The sequence below is a fragment of the Odocoileus virginianus genome, chromosome 3, assembly GCF_023699985.2.
Source record: "Odocoileus virginianus isolate 20LAN1187 ecotype Illinois chromosome 3, Ovbor_1.2, whole genome shotgun sequence".
NCBI lineage: Eukaryota > Metazoa > Chordata > Mammalia > Artiodactyla > Cervidae > Odocoileus > Odocoileus virginianus.
Genome location: NC_069676.1, coordinates 58,058,132 through 58,066,605, shown reverse-complemented (window position 1 = coordinate 58,066,605; position 8,474 = coordinate 58,058,132). Strand labels below are relative to the sequence as shown.

General features: G+C 54.4%; 1 long non-coding RNA gene across 3 annotated transcripts; it reads left to right on the top strand.

Moving 5' to 3' along the window:
- The first annotated feature begins 263 nt into the window (after positions 1–263).
- LOC110132041 (uncharacterized) lies at positions 264–7,512 on the top strand. Of its 3 annotated transcripts, XR_002312336.2 has the most exons (4): positions 264–321; positions 747–871; positions 4,912–5,023; positions 6,923–7,512. It is a non-coding gene; the product is annotated as an uncharacterized lncRNA (long non-coding RNA). The 3 variants fall into 3 exon arrangements; XR_011486924.1 differs by lacking the exons at positions 4,912–5,023; positions 6,923–7,512 and adding an exon at positions 2,214–2,976; XR_002312340.2 differs by lacking the exons at positions 4,912–5,023; positions 6,923–7,512 and adding an exon at positions 1,417–2,177.
- Positions 7,513–8,474: the final 962 nt, after the last annotated feature.

Below are 8,474 nucleotides of genomic sequence, written 5' to 3'. Positions count from 1 at the left end.
GACATGTAATTAATATGTTATTAATGAGATGTTTAAAAGTCTTTCTTTTGTTACTAAGCCTTCAAAATCTGCTATGTATTTTAAATATACAGCTCATCTCAATTCAGACTAGTTACATTTCAAGGACTCAATAACCACAGGTGGCCAGTGGCTACAGTGTTGGGACAGCACAGTTTAGAAACCTACAATCTATGACTCACTTTTCTAAAATTCTGAAATGCTGTGCCTCTGAGATTCTAGAATTCTCCAGTATATTCAGGTTCTGTAACGCTTCAACTGTGATTCCACCAGATTAGCGTGTTGCCCCAAGTCTGCGTGTGGGTAAGGCTTCTCCCCACATGTCTTCCGTGTGGAAGAAATCCAGGCCCCTGCAGAGCCCCTGGGTGGGGGAAGAGAGAAGCGAGGATCCCTCTCCTCGGCCACCCCCACCATCTGGCCCAGCCGGAGGAAGCGGGGGTGGGCGGGCCTGTGCGCCCAGGGCCGCTGGCCTCTCCACATGGCGCTGCCTCTCCCACCATCCCTCCGGCTCGTCACCTCTCCATCCGCGCGCACAAGCCTGGCAGTGAGACTCCTGCCTCTGAGTCCTCCTGGGGAGGGGGCGTGCCCCTGCCTCCCCACCCTTGGTTTCCGTCCACTCTGGAGAGCATTTGGGAGGCTGCTGTAAGCAGATGGGGTTGGGGATTGCGGTTCAGATCCCAGCTGGAAGGCCCTGAGGGTGGAACTGGTCTCCATCTGTTCGAGGCTAGGGCCTGGAGGTCTGAGGATGGCAGAAGTCGGAGACCCACCCACTGTACATCAGAAGGCTCTGTGAGGTCCTGTGATATATGCTTGAACAATGCAGGTGGGGAAACTGAGGCCCACCAGGCATAAGGTAAGTGTGGTGATCTGCCAGAAGGTGGCCTCCTGCTTAGCCACAGGCCTCCTCTTCCTGCCATCCCTGCCCCACCTCTGCCCGTGGGAAAGTCAAGGTGCAAACCCAGCACGGCAGGGTGTCAGTGAGGCTGCTGGAAGGCCCACGGGGGGTTGCAGGAAACTGGGTGACCCCTTGGCTTGGGGATGCTTATGCCAGGCCCAGGCTTTCCTGGTTCCAGCCAGGCTCTTCCCAGGCTCCGCCTGCTCCAGGTTCTACAGGGGATCTGGGGAATGGGGGCTTGGGCACAGACAGAGTCTGGGTGAGACAGAAGTTGGACCTGGCGGGGGAGGGTCTCTGTCAACAGCCATCAGCTTCTGCATCAGCTAGCATCCAGTTCTGTCCTCTGTTTCAAAGTCCTTTTGTAGCCACAGTCTCCTTTATCCTCACAAAAGCCCAAGAGGAAAGGTGGGCGGGAGAACTTGCCATCAGCCTGTCAACTCCCAGCACAAAGGCCATGCAGAGGGCCTGGTGCGGCAGCTTTGTTACTGTTTCACTTTTCGCAGGTGGGGAAACTGAGGCCCGGAGAGGGGCTGGGACCTGTTTCAGGCTACAGAGCCAGAGGGGAGTCACTGGCTCAGCACCCATTCAGGGAGCACCCCGCACCACGACCTGGCCCCTGGTCCTGCTCCACTCCCAGGCTCTCAGATGCTCTGCAACTAAGGAGATCAGGAGTTACCCACAGCCACATTTTCCAGGCTGGGCTGCTTCCAGGCTGGGTTTCCCCTCTGGGGAAAGCCCCAAGGTTGTTCTGCATGGTCAGGAGAACCAGGGAGGAAATGACAAAAATCCTGCTGGAGATGGCTGCAGAAAACAGCCCAACCTTTGGCCTCCAGGGAGTGGGGGTGGCCTCTGGCTCTGCCAAAGTGGGGGTGCAGATGTGGCGGTCAAAGGGTGCTGCAGGGAGGCAGCCCTGGAACCTTGATTTGGAAAGGCATTGGCTTTGGACTGAGGTGGGCCAGGGTTGGGTTCCATTACTGCTAGTTAGTCAGTAACTGTGTGGTCTTGTGTCCGTGACTTCCCCTGGGCTCCCTGCTCTGTGAACTGGCTGACATCCAGCTCCAGGGCAGTGGGCGTCTGAGCATACATAAACTAAGCCCACAGTTAGTTCTTGCTCAAATGTCCCGTCCAAGAACTGATCTGTTTTGGGGTCCCCCATCACTTTGCTGCCACAAAAACGCTCTATAAATGCTTCTTGAATAAACGAATGAATGATTGTTGCCAACCAAGAATAGAGCAAAATATAGGGGAAGGCTGGACTTCCCTGTTGGTTCAGTGGTTAAGAATCCACCTGTCAATGCAGGGGACACAGGTTTGATCCCTGGTCGGGGGAGATTCCACATGCCTCGAGGAAACTAAGTCCATGCGCCACAACTTTAGTGGCTGTGAAGGCCACGCGCTCTAGAGTCTGTGCATCTACAGCCTGTGCTCCAAGAGAAGCCACTGCGACAAAGAGTAGCCCCCACTCACAACTAGAGAGCTGGAAAAAGCCCGTGCACAACAAGAAGAGCTAGCACATCCAAAAAACAAAAACAAAATGGGGAAGGCGCCAAACTAGTCCATCCAGAGGTCTGATTTCTGTCGTGGCTCACAGCATGGCCTCGTTTTTTTAAAGCCCATAATAATAACTAGCCTTTCCAAAGCACTCACTATGTGTCAGGCTTTGTTAAGAACCTTAGGGCACTGAGTTCTCCCAGTAACACTCCGAGAAGGCGTGACTATTGCCCCCATGTTCCCAATGAGGAACCTGAGGCACAGAGAGGCTCAGTGACCCTGTGGTCACACTGCTGGTTCATGCCCACGGGGTCTTCACTCGCGGGTGGCCGAGGACCCTGTAGCTCTCCCTTCCTGTCTCCTCTGGCCAGGACTCCTATCAGGAGGGGCTCCCCTTCCCGGGCTGGTGTTGGGTGCTGCTCAGGGCTTCCCATGGGTTCTGGAGGCTCCCCAAAACCAGCCTTTGGTGATGAACGTGGGAGATGAACTCGGGGCTCTACCCACTCCAAGACTGTCGCCTGGGCCCTTAGTCAGAGACTGATTCTCACAGCTTTCTGGCTGTTTCCTGCCCAGAGGGAGGCAGGAAGCCAGACCGCTGGGACTGGGGCTCCAGCTCCTGTGTTTGTCTTTAGTTCACCCCCCCACCCCCCACCCCCGCCCCCTCACGCCAACGCAGCCCCAGCTGTGGACCTTCCTCCTCCTTGCCCAACTTCAGACCCTGACCTTGAGGGTCACTCCCGGGCAGACTTTCTAGCGTGAGGACAACCACCCTCGGGGCCGGGAATCCAGGGACTGGGTTCCATGCACTGCCAAGAACTGGGTGAGGTGTGGGGAGGGGGGACACTTTTCTCTCCGAGGAGGGGGCATATTTGGAGAAAATCTGCCCCGAGATGGGGGAGGTGGGGGTCGGGAATGTGCCAACAAGTCACATGGGCACATCAGTTCTCAAACAAGCTCTGCAGTGAATGTGTGGGATCGTCCTGACCACCCTGCTGAGAGATGAGTTAGCTTGTTATCACCCCAATTTTAACACAAGAGGAAGCTGAGGACCAGGAGGATTCAGAGACTTGTTCATGATTATGCAGACATTTGGGGGCAGAAGCAAATCTTTACTCAAGTCTCCAGAGACTGTATGGGTATAAAAACTATTATTATTATTACAAATATTTACCAAGCTCTGACTCTGCCAAAAGCTTCCCTTTCATTACCGCATTGAATCATCTCAGAAATTCTAAGTAGCGATCCCCATTTTACAGAAGAGGAAACTGAGGACTGGAGAAGCAAATCACCTGCCGAAATCTAGTTATCTGCATCCACGCATCCACTTGTGAAGATGTGAAGGTGGTTTGAACTCAAATCTTTCTGGCTCCAAAGTCTCAGGTCTCACAGGGAAGACAGGGCCGCTCCAGCTGGGGTAGAGGAGTCACCTTATTTCCCAAAACAGGGCCTGGAAGAATCCTGGCCACACCAACCCTGTTTACAGTGCTGCTTTGGGCTTGGTGGACACAGCCCCTGGAGCCTCTCTGGCAACGGCTCTGAGAAATGTAGCAGGCGTTGCAGGATTCGGGGGCACATCAGGGCCATGTCTGTGTGCAAGTAGTGTTCCTGGCCAGGCCTATGTGGCCTGGTGACAGCCTCACAGGTAAGCTCACACAGGTGTGCACCCAAATTCCTCCATTCATTCATTCATTCACCAAACACCAGCCCACCAGCCTTCATATCTCTATACACATTTACTTTTTTTTTTTTAGACTGTCACTTCTTTTGCTGACCTCCCCAAGCAGGGACAACTACATAACTGATGAGGCCCAGGACAAAATGCAAAGGCAGAAGAACCCCTTGCTTAAAAATGAAGAATCCCAATGGGACTTCCCTGGTGGTCCAGTGGTTAGGAATCTGCCTTCCAATGCAAAGGACCCAGGCTTGATCCCTTGTCAGAGACCTAAGGTCCCACACGCTGCAGGGCAATTAAGTCCCCATGCCACAACTACTGAGACTCTGAGCACTCCGGAGCCCGTGAGCCACAGTGAAAGATTCCGCCTGCCGCAGTTAAGACCTGATGAAGCCAAATAAGTAAATAAAATTAAAAATTCCAACACAGGGACAGCAGGACATTCAGTGAGGCGCAAGGCCCAGGGGAGTGCACAGGGGCCCGCCTGTGGGCCCACCCACCCCAGCGCACCTCGGCCTCGCTCTCTGGACCCCGCCTCACCTCATCCTCATCCTCCTTTCACATTCTCACAAGGTCTACTATCTTCACCTCAGGCTTTTGCGAAGGCTGTTCTCCCTGCCCTGAACACTTTTCTCAATGATTCTCTCATGAGGTCCTTCTCACTGTTCAGCTTTCAGCTGGAATGCCACCTCCTCAGAGGGTATGCCTCCCTCATACCCCAGCCTCACGGGGCCCCCCACCCTTAGCTCTCCATCATAGCTGCTGCTTATCCCTTCCTAGCAGGCATCTGTCTGTGCCCTAAGTGTAATTTGTCAGCTTTCTGTTTACTACCCAGCCTCCCCGGAGATCCCCAGGGCGGCGCCGTGTGGTCCTGTCCAGCGCTGAGTTTTAAGGGCCCAGTCCAGTGCTTGGGCCATAGCAGACATTCAACAGCTATTTGGAAAACCGTGAGTGAATAAGTGAATGGACACAGACACCCTTCCACCCCATCTCCCCACTACATTGCCTCTCACTCTGCCTCTGCACCCCGGAGAAGCACAGGGGTGCTCCCTGAATGCCCTGGTGCTCCAGATATCCCAACACAGAGAGCTGAGAGACAGAGAGGGGCAGGTGGATCCTGAGGCCTTGAGATGAAGACAGACAGAAGAGGCAAGGCCCAGAGGGAGGGAGGAGAGGGGAAGAGGAGGAAAAGTGGAAAGAGAAAGGATTTGGAGCCAGAGGAAGGACAGAGGAGGCACACAAAGAGGGGAGAATGAGTTGGTTGGGCTGGCTGATAATCCCGTTTCTCCTCTTTATTTGCGAAACTAATAATTACTATTAATACCTGGCCCCTCCCTGGCCCTTTCATCCAGGCTGGTGGGGAAATTTCAAAGATGAAAGTCCGGGGAAAGGGGGATGGTGCTCTCAGAGGCAGATCCCAGGGCTGCACAAGCACTAATTAAACTTGGCAGCCCCTTTCAGGTGGGAGCACTCCCTGGGCCTGGCCCACCTCCCCTCCTCTGCAGGAGGCTCACTAACTGCAGCAGGGAGTGGGGCGGTCAGCAGAGACAGTCGTGGGGGAGATGCCAGAAAGAGGAACCTCACACCAGGTGGCACTGAAACCCAGGAGCCCGGCCCCCAGCTGAAATTACAGCCCCATCCCAGAGGCCGCCCTTCCCCCAGCCCCGGACCAGGGTCTGTGTCCCCGGGGCCATCTGCCAGATGGTGGTGGGGGAAGTGCTACTGGGAAGGAAGGTCTCACCAGACAAAGAGGCAGAGTCAGCAAGTCCGGCTCCTCCACGCGGCCCCAGGGCCACCTGAGTCCTGGTCTTTCACATCTTCAGGGGCCATTTCGTTGCATGGCCCTCACAGAGGCCGCCCCTCTCCACCAGCCATCAATACATCCAGCAGGCTCCCCGTCACACCTGCAGCCATGGGGCCCTCCTCACAGTCTTCCATTATTGAGCTGCCTGGACTTTGGGCTGAGTGAGTTCATCCAGTCCCTTGACATTAAGTTCAATCTAGGGACTTCCTTGGTAGTCCCGTGTTTAAGATTCCATGCTCCCAAAGCAGGGCTGCTGCTGCTAAGTTGCTTCAGTTGTGTCCGACTCTGCGCGACCCCATAGACGGCAGCCCACGAGGCTCCCCCGTCCCTGGGATTCTCCAGGCAAGAACACTGGAGTGGGTTGCCATTTCCTTCTCCAATGCATGAAAATGAAAAGTGAAAACAAAGTCGCTCAGTCGTGTCCGACTCTTAGTGACCCCATGGACTGCAGCCTACCAGGCACCTCTGTCCATGGGATTTTCCAGGCAAGAGTACTGGAGTGGGGTGCCATTGCCACCCAGGTTCAATTCCTGGTCAGGGAACTAGATTCCGACATGCTGCAACTAAGAGTTCGTACCCTGCAACAAAGATAGATATCCCAAGCACCGCAACTAAGACTTGGTACAGCCAAATAAATAAATAAATATTAAAAAAATAATAAGTAGTTAGTACAACCTACAGACTCCTGACTGATTCACTGGAAAAGACTCTGATGCTGGGAAAGACTGAAGGCAGGAGGAGGAGAAGGGGGTGACAGGATGAGATGGTTGGATGGCATCACTGACTCAAGGGACATGACTTTGAGCAAACTCCTGCAGACAGTAAAGAACAGGGAAGCCTGAAGTGCTGCAGTCCATGGGGTCACAAAGAATCGGATGCTATTTAGCAACTGAACAATGAACAACAGAGGCTCGGGAAATTATTTCAGCGGCCTCGACCTTTCCAACAAGCCCCAACTGTCTGCCCCTTCTTGCTACCAGGATTTGACATGGGTGGCTTCAAAAATAACAGAGCCTAACCTTGTTTCCCATCCTCCACCCAGCTCACGCCATCTGCAGGCTTTCCCACCTTGGGAAATGGCCCCAATGTCCACCTGTTGCTCATGCTTGGAACCTGGAATCATCCTCGCCCCTGCATGCAATCCATCTGAAAACCCTGCTGATTCTACTTCCAAACTACCTCTCAAACCTAGGCACTGTCCCCCACCTTCACAGCTGCCAGCGTGCTCCGAGCCACCATCGTCTCTCACCTGTGTGGTCATCTTCACCTGAATCTCTAAACAAAACCAGAGTGGACTTTGAAATGCAAATCACAACGGTCAAGCCCTGCTTAAAGCTCCTCTCCTTCTTAGGGTATGTAGATGATAGTACACACCCCTCACCAGGGTCCGTCAGACACCCTCTACCCCCACCCTCCAACTCCACCCCAGGGATGACCTCACCTCCCTCCCCTCTCCCCGCCAGCCCCCCATCTCCGAGCAGTCCCTCAGCACTTCCCTGCCTTGGCAGTTTTTGCATGAGCCGATGCCTCTGCCTGAACACCGTTTATCCTGCCCACCTCCCGGCTGCACCTTCTCACCCTGAGTCCTGTCGCTGCCTTTCTAAGACTGAGCCCCTTTACCGCCCCCCCCCCCCCCCCCACCAACCTTGGGTCTGCTTGTCAGCTGGCTAACTTGGATGATGTCTGGCTGTCTCCCTGACAGCCTTCATGTCTGTTACCAGTGGCTTTATCGCTCACCAATGCCTAGCACGATGCCTGGAACACAACAGTAGGTGCTCAACAAATATGCTAAATGGATAAATGCCCAGGATCCGTATCCTGGTACCACCAACCCATTGGGCTCTGTTCTTCCATTCAGAGTGACACAGAGCAAGTCCTTCACGAGTGGGTCCTGCCATGTGGCCCGGATCTGTCCTAGAACGCCTGGTGGCAATCTCTATTTACTCCACTTTGAACCAGCCGAGTGACCTTGGGCACAGCCCCAACCTTCTGCTGTCTCAGCGTCCCACTTTGGAAAACTAATAGTCTGAGTTCCTGGGGTGTGACGAGGCCCTAAGGGAGAATGTACACCAAAGCCGAATCACAGCCATGTCCCAAGTAGATGTCCTGACAAAAGTGAAGATTTACACACACGCTGACTTACATTTACACTCAACCAACCTTGGGGCTTGGAAATTACAAAGCTTACCGCCGCGCCCCTCCTCACTCCAGTGTACCAGCCTCAGCCAAAACCTGTCTGTCCCCCAGAGGCCTGGTGATCAGGCGCCATCTACTGGACACCCAGGGGAGAAACAGCATTCCAGCCCTCTGCAGTCCTCAGGGTGGGTGGGGCAGCTCCCTGGGACCCCACCCTGGCCATCTTCACCCAGCAGAAATAGCTAGGCCTAGGAGTGGAGGTGGCTCAGAGGTTAAAGCGTCTGCCCGCAATGCGGGAGACCTGGGTTCGATCCCTGGGTCAGGAAGATCCCCTGGAGAAGGAACTGGCAACCCACTCCAGTATTCTTGCCTGGAGAATCTCATGGACAGAGAAGCTGGGTGGGCTATACAGCCCACGGGGTCACAAAGAGTCGGACACGACTGAGTGACTTCACTTC